The 10,198-nt window shown below is 42.2% G+C and overlaps 1 pseudogene; it reads left to right on the top strand.

Annotated features, from left to right (window-relative positions):
• Positions 1-3,263, top strand: part of LOC111954799 (unconventional myosin-Ig-like) — an 81,289-nt pseudogene extending 78,026 nt beyond the window's left edge.
• The last annotated feature ends 6,935 nt before the right edge of the window (positions 3,264-10,198 follow it).

Genomic DNA, 10,198 nt, shown 5'->3' with positions numbered 1-10,198 from the left:
TTGCCTCTCTGATGACTGATGGCGACAGTCCTGTGTATATCGATAACTGAGTGCTATGCATCTAAACCACCTACATTAGTGCATTTCTCGCTTCTAATTACGATTTGTCAACAAGTTTATGAATGAGCAATAACGGCACCCTCGCGGCGTGGTATTGTGGTTAATAGATAGCCATTACCGCTCCATATACAGCGAGCTATGCCCGTATCCAGGCATCTCTGTGTCCTTTTGCGTGTCATCGCGTATTGAAGATGATAACAGCCCTTAGCCCCGTTGGTGATATCGGCCGTTTACCAGCGACCCCCGCGTGCGCTTTAATACTTTAAGTTATCAAACTAATGCGATCGCCTGAGGGTGGTGCTCGTGTGTTTACTGTCCTTTTATGACATGTTTGGAGAAACATTACTCTGCCAATTTAAGACATTTCACTCTATGGAATGCTGCTATCGACTGCAACAGTTCGCCGTAGATAATAGAACTCGAGTGGTCAGAAGCTGACTACAGAACTCGATGGATCACCTCTGGTCAGAGCTCCAGAGAATTCCTCTAGTGGCAGATGTGGGAGAGAGCCTTTCCTAGGCAGTGAATGAACAACCGAAAGTCTCTGCTAGCTATCTCGCCCCCAATCAGTGAGCCTTATTATGGAATAGGAGTGTGCCTCGGCACGACAGCGAAGCCACTCAGGTGAAAGAGCACATAAACAGGCCCCGCCGTTGTGCTAGCTGTGGCGACCGACCCAGGGCACCGTGGTAATAGACTTGCTCGCGAGCCTCATCGAGTAGAGGCAATAGATTCCTCTGGCTCGCTGATAAAATCCCCACAGAACTTTAGATGAACTCTTTAAAGCGGGCACCATCCCTTTTTTCTGCCTGTAAGGTCCCAAGCGCGTCTCGTACGGTGGAGGAAACCTTGCACTCATATAACCGCGTCCCTACTCGTTGTTGCCAAGATCAAATGCGTTCTGAGTTATGAGATACGTAGATGTGCAAGTTTAGAAGAGTCCGGGCACATCCGTACGAAAGAAAAGACCTGCTCCCTTAGAGAACTCCTACTACCACCCTACACTTGGGCGTTGAGCATAGGTATCACAGCGTCTCGGATCCAGACAGGCACAACGAGCGCCAAATGGCTACCATCGACCAGAAAACAGCATGAGTGAGTACTTGAGTGCTGGTGTACCACACTAGAGATAGGTGTCTCGTATAGACGCTGCCCGAACTAGATACTCGCTTGGTAGCCCTGGCCCCCCAGAGTCTCACAAGATATAACGGCGACGGAACACTCTCTGGAGAGACCTGAAAATAGCTTTGCGCTTAGTCAAGCGCTCCACCATCCAACCTGACAGTTGCTGGAAGAGCTCGATATGCAGAGAAGAATGGGAGAAACTCACCAAATACAGGTGTGCCAAGCTTGTAGCGTCATACCCAAGAAGACTCTACGCTGTAATCGCTGCCAAAGGTGCTTCAACAAAGTACTGAGTAAAGGGTCTGAATACTTATGTAGATGTGATATTTCAAATTTGCTAACATTTCAACAACAAAAAACACTATGGGGTATTGCGTGTAGATTGATGAGGGAAAAAACCTATTTAATCAATTTTAKAATAAGACTGTAAAGTAACAAAATGTGGAAAATGTAATGTGGTCTGAATACTTTCCGATGATACTATTTATTTGATCTTGTTTTGTAGATAATGATCAGTGAGTTAACAGTCAGTGTGTCTGTATGTTTGTGTGTGTGTGTGTGTGTGTTTCAGAGTGAGGAACACCCCGCTACCAGTGAAGGTTTGCTGCTCGGCCATCCAGCTGCACATGCGGGGCAAGCCCAAGAGTGTAACCCTGGAGACCAAGGCCGGCCAGGCCCACGCAGACTTCCGTAAGAACCGCGACGGTTTCACCCTCCTGATCCCCTCCAACTGAGACAGTCACCACCAGCTACCCCAGGCACATTCTAATCTGGACCTCAAAGCCTGCTGATTTTCATGTTCTTGGAAAAGGAGCTTCAATCTTATTGGTTGAAAATGTAAAACCAATGCACTGATGGTTGGAGTTGGAACTACTCATTATGGCAGGGACTCACACTGGCCATGGGATGTTTTTGTCATATTATGTATGGTATAGATGCTCACAGGTATAACATTTAACTTTAAAAAACATATTTTTTATAWGATTTCATGTTTTTGCACTTTTCAGGGAATTAACAGATATATAGGCAAGAGACTGAAATGCAAACAAGAATAGCAATATTTGACATACATTCTTTCAGACTAACTTAGCTTAGCTACAGTGTTTTTATACTGTATATTCAGCAGAGAAGACAGCTATTTTACTGCCTTTGAGAAATGGGAATACTCCTTTAAAGTGCAACATCTCAACACGCTGCCTTGTAAGGGCAGACCATGAGATTAATAGCAACAATGAAAAAGCAAATAAATAATTTATTAAAATGTATTTTATCGCAGTATGTGTAGATGTTTTTACCCTACCAAAAAAAGTATATATAATATGTTTATATTATATTATTCATACTATTTATTTTCATTTGATATATTATTCATATTATTATATTTTTATATTATGGGCCAATTTTCTGGACCCAGATTAAGTCCATTGAACAGTCTTATTCTGGGTTAGAGATACCAACCCTATACACTGTAATGTAACTGAGAGTCGTCATATCAGTCTTTCTCTGTCTTCCTCTCTCCCTTTCTCCTCCATCTCTCTTCCTCTTCTCTGCCCCCCCCACCCCCCCCCCCCCCCCCCTCTCTCTCTTTCTCACTCTCTTTCTGTGTCTCTCTCACTTTGTCCTGATTACTACTTATGTATGCCTGCCTCAGTGTGACTCTGCTTTCTTCTCCATGCCCTGTCATCCTCTATCTCCATCCTCCTCTCCTGACATCCTCTATCTCCATCCCTCCTCTCCTGACATCCTCTATCTCATCCTCCTCTCCTGACATCCTCCCTCTCCTCCCCTCTCCTGACATCCTCCCTCTCCATCCTCCTCTCCTGACATCCTCTATCTCCATCCTCCCCTCCCCTGACATCCTCTATCTCCATCCTCCTCTCCTTCATCCTCTATCTCCATCCCCCTCCCCTGACATCCTATCTCCATCTCCTCTCCTACATCCTCTATCTCCATCCCCCTCCCTACATCCTCTATCTCCATCCTCCTCTCCTACATCCCTATCTCCATCCTCCTCTCCTGACATCCTCTATCTCCATCCCCCTCCCCTGACATCCTCTATCTCCATCCTCCTCTCCTGACATCCTCTATCTCCATCCTCCTCTCCTGACATCCTCTATCTCCATCCTCCTCTCCTGACATCCTCTATCTCCATCTCCTCTCCTTCATCCTCTATCTCCATCCTCCTCCCCTACATCCTCTATTCCATCTCCCTCCCCTGACATCCTCTATCTCCATCCTCCTCTCCTCCCCTCTCCTGACATCCTCCCTCTCCATCATCCCCTCCCCTGACATCCCTCATGTTGGAGTCCCCAGTCTCTCTCTAATCCAATCTGACAACTATAATGTGATGTGTGTGTTGTGTGTGTGTGTGTGTGTGTGTGGTGTGTGTGTGTTGTGTGTGTGTGGTGTGGTGTGTGGTTGTTTGTGTGTGTGTTGTGTGTGTGTTGTGTTTGTACATTGTAGAAAAAGTACTAAATGTCATACTGTAGTAAAAGTAAAGATACCTTAACAGAAAACGACTCATGTAAAGTGAAAGTTATCCAGTAAAATACTACTTGAGTAAAAGTCTAAAAGTATCTGTTTTAAATGTACTAAGTACAATGGTCGAAAAGGTACTCAATCGTCATATCTGAGTAAAAGTCAAAGTAAAACTAAATGCTATACATCAATACCTTATAGTAAGCAACTAGACGGCATGATTTCTTATTTTTTAATTACGGACAGACAGGAACACACTCCAACACATCATTTACAAACATAGTGTTTTGTGATTCTGCCAGATCAGAGGCAGTAGGATGACAAAGTGCTATATTGATAGCCATAATTCTGTCCTGCTTGAGCATTCTAAATGTAACAAGTACTTTTAGGTGTCAAGGAAAATGTATGGAGTAAAAATACATTATTTTCTTTAGGAATGTAGTGGAGTAAAAGTAAAAGTTGTCAAAAATAAATAGTAAAGTACAATACCCCAAAAAACGACTTAAGTATACTTTAAAGTATTTTACTTAAGTACTTCACACCACTATGTGTGCATGTATCTGCTTTCAGTGTGTCAATTTTGTTTGTGTCTATACAGTGGGGCAAAAATATTTAGTCAGCCACCAATTGTGCAAGTTCTCCACTTAAAGGATGAGAGAGCCTGTAATTTTCATCATAGGTACACTTCAACTATGACAACAAATGAGAAAAAAAATCCAGAAAATCACATTGTAGGATTTTTAATGAATTTATTTGCAAATTATGGTGGAAAATAAGCATTTTGTCTGTCATAGTTGAAGTGTACCTATGATGAAAATTACAGGCCTCCATTTTTAAGGTAGAACTTTCACAATTGTGTGGCTGACTAAATACTTTTTTGCCCCACTGTAGCTAGGTTTCATCCAATTGCGATAAATAATATGAGCATTCCAGCAGAGATGTGTTTCCATCAAGCATACTTTTTGCTCTTATAAAAGTTGCACATAAAAATCACTTTTGCCTATATTGTTAAATGAGTTTCCATCGCATTTTCAACTCTACTGATGATTTTGTCACAAGACCTGTTTCAAAAAATGTCACGCGTCACTACTTCACAGGACAGGCATTTGATTATATATATATTTTTTCTAAATGCGTTTTTGGYAGAAATGCCTTTTGAAACGTGAACTTTCATGTGCCTTAATAAAAAACTTGTATGCCATCTGTAAATACAAATACAATTGTTAAATTACGATCCYAGTTGGTTTAGTCACGGAAAAATACAGAAACCTTCCTGCTAGCCATGATTGGATGGACTGGACATACTGAGAGATGAGTTCGGATTGGTCTGCCATGTAGCRTGCTTCTGTCTATAACATGAGCTGCTCAGTATGTGTAGATAATCCTTTCTACCGCAGCTTTTTTTTTAAAGATGTCATGAAGAACTGAAAAAGTGATGCTACTTCTCTCAACATTTCTGCCCTGAAGTTAACAGGCACTATTGACAAAGATCAGTGGGAAAAAGTTGTGATGGACCATGCTGACTCTATCTGACTTTGAAAATGAATCAGACGGTGAGGAAATCCCTGACTTAGGTAAAAACATTTTMATTGAACCAGACATTGTAGAGTCTTCTGATGACAGCGGTGGGGAAGAAATGGTGAGCAACAGTATTGTTGTCATGGAAGAAGTTGACAGAGTTTTGACATCAGTGGAATGCCCGGTGGAAGCAGAGAGATGAATGTCAAATGCGGAGAGAGTCGAAAAGAGAACACAGAAGGCTGTTGTATAAAACACCTGTAGCCCACTCTGGTTTCGGCACAAGCACTCTAGCCAACAGCTCGCAGATACAGTGTGGCTAGGCTACCTACATTATGAGATAATTACGGATAAGAGTGATATTATTTGTATTTGTCAAATGGCAGCCAAGCATCGATCATCATGTCACCAGAAAGACCCTCAATATTTATTGGAAAGGAGCATCAAGCTCTCATCGCCTTGCACKTTCACCACAATTTAAATWGATTTTTATTTGGATTTCATGTAATCGACATACACAAAATAGTCTAAATTGGTGAAGTTAAATGAAAAAAAATTATTGTTTCAAAAAACGAACTAAAATTAAAAACAGAAAAGTGGTGCGTGCATACTGTATGTATTCACCCCCTTTGCTATGAAGCCCCTAAATAAGATCTGGTGCAACCAATTACCTTCATAAGTCACATAATTAATTAAATATAGTCCACCTGTGTGCAATCTAAGTGTCACATGATCTGTCACATGATTTCAGTATWTATACACCTGCTCTGAAAGGCCCCAGAGTCTGCAACACCACTAAGCAAGGAGCACCACCAAGCAAGTGGCACCATGAAGACCAAGGAGCTCTCCAAACAGGTCATGGACAAAGTTGTGGAGAAGTACACATCAGGGTTGGGTTATAAAAAAATATCCGAAACTTTGAACATCCCACAGAGTACCATTAAATCCATTATTAAAAAATGGAAAGAATATGGCACCACAACAAACCTGCCAAGAGAGGGCCGCCCACCAAAATTCACAGACCAGGCAACGAGGGCATTAATCAGAGAGGCAAAAAAGAGACTAAAGATAACCCTGAAGGAGCTGCAAAGCTCTACAGCGGAGATTGGAGTATCTGTCCATAGTACCACTTTAAGCAGTACACTCCACAGAGCTGGRCTTTAYGGAAGAGTGGCCAGAAAAAAAGCAATTTCTTMAAKAAATAAATAAGCAAACACATTTGGTGTTCGCCAAAAGGCATGTGGGAGACTCCCCAAACATATGGAAGAAGGTACTCTGGTCAGATGAGACTAAAATTKAGGTTTTTGGCCATCAAGGAAAACACTATGTCAGACACAAACCCAACACCTCCCATCACCACGAAAACACTATCCCCAGAGTGAAGCATGATGGTGGCATCATCATGCTGTGGGGATGTTTTTCATTGGCAGGGACTGGGAAACTGGTCAGAATTGAAGGAATGATGGATTGTGCTAAATACAGGGAAATTCTTGAGAGATTTGAGACTGGGACGGAGGTTCACCTTCCAGCAGGAGAATGACCCTAAGCATACTGCTAAAGCAACACTCGAGTGGTTTAAGGGGAAACATTTAAATGTTTTGGAATGGCCTAGTCAAAGCCCAGACCTCAATTCAATTGAGAATCTGTGGTATGACTTAAAGATTGCTGTACCCCAGCAGGAACCCATCCAACTTGAAAGAGCTGGAGCAGTTTTGCCTTGAAGAATGGGCAAAAATCCCAGTGCCTAGATGTGACAAGCTTATAGAGACATATCCCAAGAGACTTGCAGCTGTAATTGTTGCAAAAGGTGGCTCTACAAAGTATTGACTTTGGGTGGGTGAATAGTTATGCACGCTCAAGTTTTCAGTTTTTTTGTCCTATTTCTTGTTTGCGTCACAAAAAAACATATTTTGCATCTTCAAAGTGGTAGGCATGTTGTGTAAATCAGATGATACAAACCCCCCCAAAATCTATTTTAATTCCAGGTTGTAAGGCAACAAAATAGGAAAAATGCCAAGGAGGGTGAATACTTTCGCAAGGCACTGTATTTCCACCGCCATTTCTCGCATAATTMATTTTACAGAAACAAAAAGATCACACCAGGTTGAACAAACAAATTGTCTTGTCTGTCAGCATTTCTAAAATTGTACCAGTTTTCATGTTTCCATAATAACTTGGTTGTGACTTTTTTCATGCGTCAGATAATTCCTCCTCATGGAATGGTTGGATAGAAACGTGGTTAGTGTCAACTTCCTCTTGTGTGGTTGCATGTATTTCTTTGTGTCTCTCATCTTACCGGACAACCGGAAAAGCATTCCTCTCTATCTTTCCCCTCTCTCCCTCAACCTTCACTTTCTTCTGCTCTTTCAAGCTGAGCCTCTTGAGATGTCAAGTACTCTCTCCACTTTCCGTGACATTAAAAGATGATATGCCTGCATCAAGGCTGCAACACAGACACAGTGCCTAATATCTCTCATGACACCTCTCTCCTCAGAGTGTTGTTTAACCTGCTAACCCAAATCAGCTAGTCTGGATAACACTTAATACCTAGGAGTCTGAAATGGCTCTTTTATGTTGTTGGCACAATGTGTGTATAATGAAGGGGGCTGTGCTTTTACTGTTTGGCTCTTCTCTGTGTAGCGGGTTTGGTATGTACCACAGGAGAACCAAGAAATAAAGAGCGACCCCGCGGCTGTCATTTTGGCTTTTATGTTGATCTGCAATAGTATTGTGAAAAGACAGGACAGGAACACATCAGTCTCCAATGCACAATCTGACAAGTTGTTCTTTCTCTCTCTGTGTTTTCTCGGACTCACACAAATCACATTCATACATAAAGCCATAATGTATAGTATAAAATAATAACCAGTCCTTAATACAACAAATGTATAATCTTATTTTTTGGACAATAGAACCATACCTGCAATAGTATTGTGAAAAGACAGGACAGGAACACATCAGTCTCCAATGCACCATCTGACAAGTTGTTCTTTCTCTCTCTGTGTTCTCGGACTCACACAATCACATTCATACATAAAGCCATAATGTATAAAATAATAACCAGTCCTTAATACAACAAATGTATAATCTTATTTTTTGGACAATAGAACCATACCTGCAATAGTATTGTGAAAAGACAGGACAGGAACACATCAGTCTCCAATGCACCATCTGACAAGTTGTTCTACACAGGAGCATGAAGAAAGGTAAAACACATATCCTGTCTCACATCCCCAATACATTGCTAGGTGCTTTCAGTGTTGACGGTACCAAAATACAACAACTCATGTACAAAAACACTGCAACACAAACAAGTTACAACGTGAAATTGCCTCTATCCCATTCAGACCTTAGAGGGCCAAAACTACATCTCCCATAATGCAACGCMAGCACCAGTCGGCAGCTCAGCTAACCGTCTGCATCACAGAAAGGCATGCTAGCTAGCAACAGCAGCACTTTTAACACTCTGTAAACTATATTAATGACAACAATAAAACTCTGAAAGTTACATGTTTCAATAGTCTCACACTCCCTTATAACAATATCTACAGCATGAACCTTGGGATGTTTTATTTATTTCACGTTATGGACTTCTACAAAGGAGTAATCTGCAACATATACCTTTCTCTCAGTGTTTTCTCAGACAGAGGAGGACGGGAGCTACGGGTAGTACCAGGGTGTTAGTAGGTGACGCAAGCACCCAGATGAAATAAAATAAATTTAATGAAACAAAACCCGAAGATGTTAACATCATTCAGCTACTGTAGCTGCCTACCTAACATCAACAGGCAGCACCAGTAGCGCAACAATTAAAAATAGACACCAAAAGTAAAGGCGATCATATTCCTGSCGATCATAGCGATCTGACTCTGTCTAAACTTGGAATAATCCTGTTTGCGGGCTTTGGCCACTGACCTTCAACCTAGTTGTTCTGTTCTGCGTTGTGTACTATTCTAATAATTAGAAGTTTGATGGAATAACCATTCTAACTCTACTACATCTGTGTCTTTCTCACTCAAACAGCCACACCACACACAGCCCCCGAGCGCCGCCCCCTTCCAATACAATGGTTGGATTTTCAACCCCAGAGGAGCAAAAAATATATTTAAGAGAACCGATCACACCCWTGCACAATTTCTGAGCGAATAGTGCAATAACAAACGGCCTCCTTTCTAGACCAGAGTGGTTACAGCTCTCCCTGCGTTGTAAGTCACGTCAACCAGGCTACAGGTTAGAAGCCTCGGCAGCCAAGGGCTTTTTTTTCAGATCTCATTAATGATGATATAGTGCGAATCAATACCGAGCAGAAATAACCGTCTACCCTCTCCCTCGCCCTAATTCAACAGCAAATTGAGTGTCTCAACAAACAAAYGTAATTGTACATTTTGTTTAACCTAACTGTTGACTTGGTCTGGGAAACCGTTAAAGTGTCTAAGATATAAACTCAGCATATTGAGTCAATTGGAGGTTACCTGTGGGATTGGTGATTTCAAGGCCCTAATACCTTGCAAACTCAGTGCCTCTTTGCTTGACAATCGTGGAAAATCAAAAAAGAAATCAGGCATCGGCAATAAAACGCTGTGCGTTAAGGGAAGACACTCCCTCCCTCATGTGGTACCCTTCCTGCAGGCTCATTTGACATAGACGTCGGCATGACAATGCCACCAGCCATACTGCTCGTTCTGTGTGTGACTTCTGCAAGACAGAATGCCAGTGTTCTGCCATGGCCAGCGAGGAGCCCGGATCTCATCCTATTGGCACGTCTGGGACCTGTTGGATCGGAGGGTAGGCTAGGCCTATTCCCCCAGAAAGTTCGGTGAACTCTTCAGGTGCCTTGGTGGAGAGAAATGGATAAACATCTTCACAGCAAGAACTTGGCAAATCTGGTGCAGTCCATGAGGAGGAGCTGCACTGGCACGTACTTAATGCAACTGTGGCCAACACGATATGACTGTTACTTTTGATTTTGACCCCCCCTTTGTTCAGCGCATTTGCCATTTCAATTTTGCCCCCCCCA

Source organism: Salvelinus sp. IW2-2015, linkage group LG30, assembly GCF_002910315.2.
Source record: "Salvelinus sp. IW2-2015 linkage group LG30, ASM291031v2, whole genome shotgun sequence".
Classification (NCBI taxonomy): domain Eukaryota; kingdom Metazoa; phylum Chordata; class Actinopteri; order Salmoniformes; family Salmonidae; genus Salvelinus; species Salvelinus sp. IW2-2015.
This window is presented reverse-complemented; position numbering and strand designations above follow the sequence as displayed.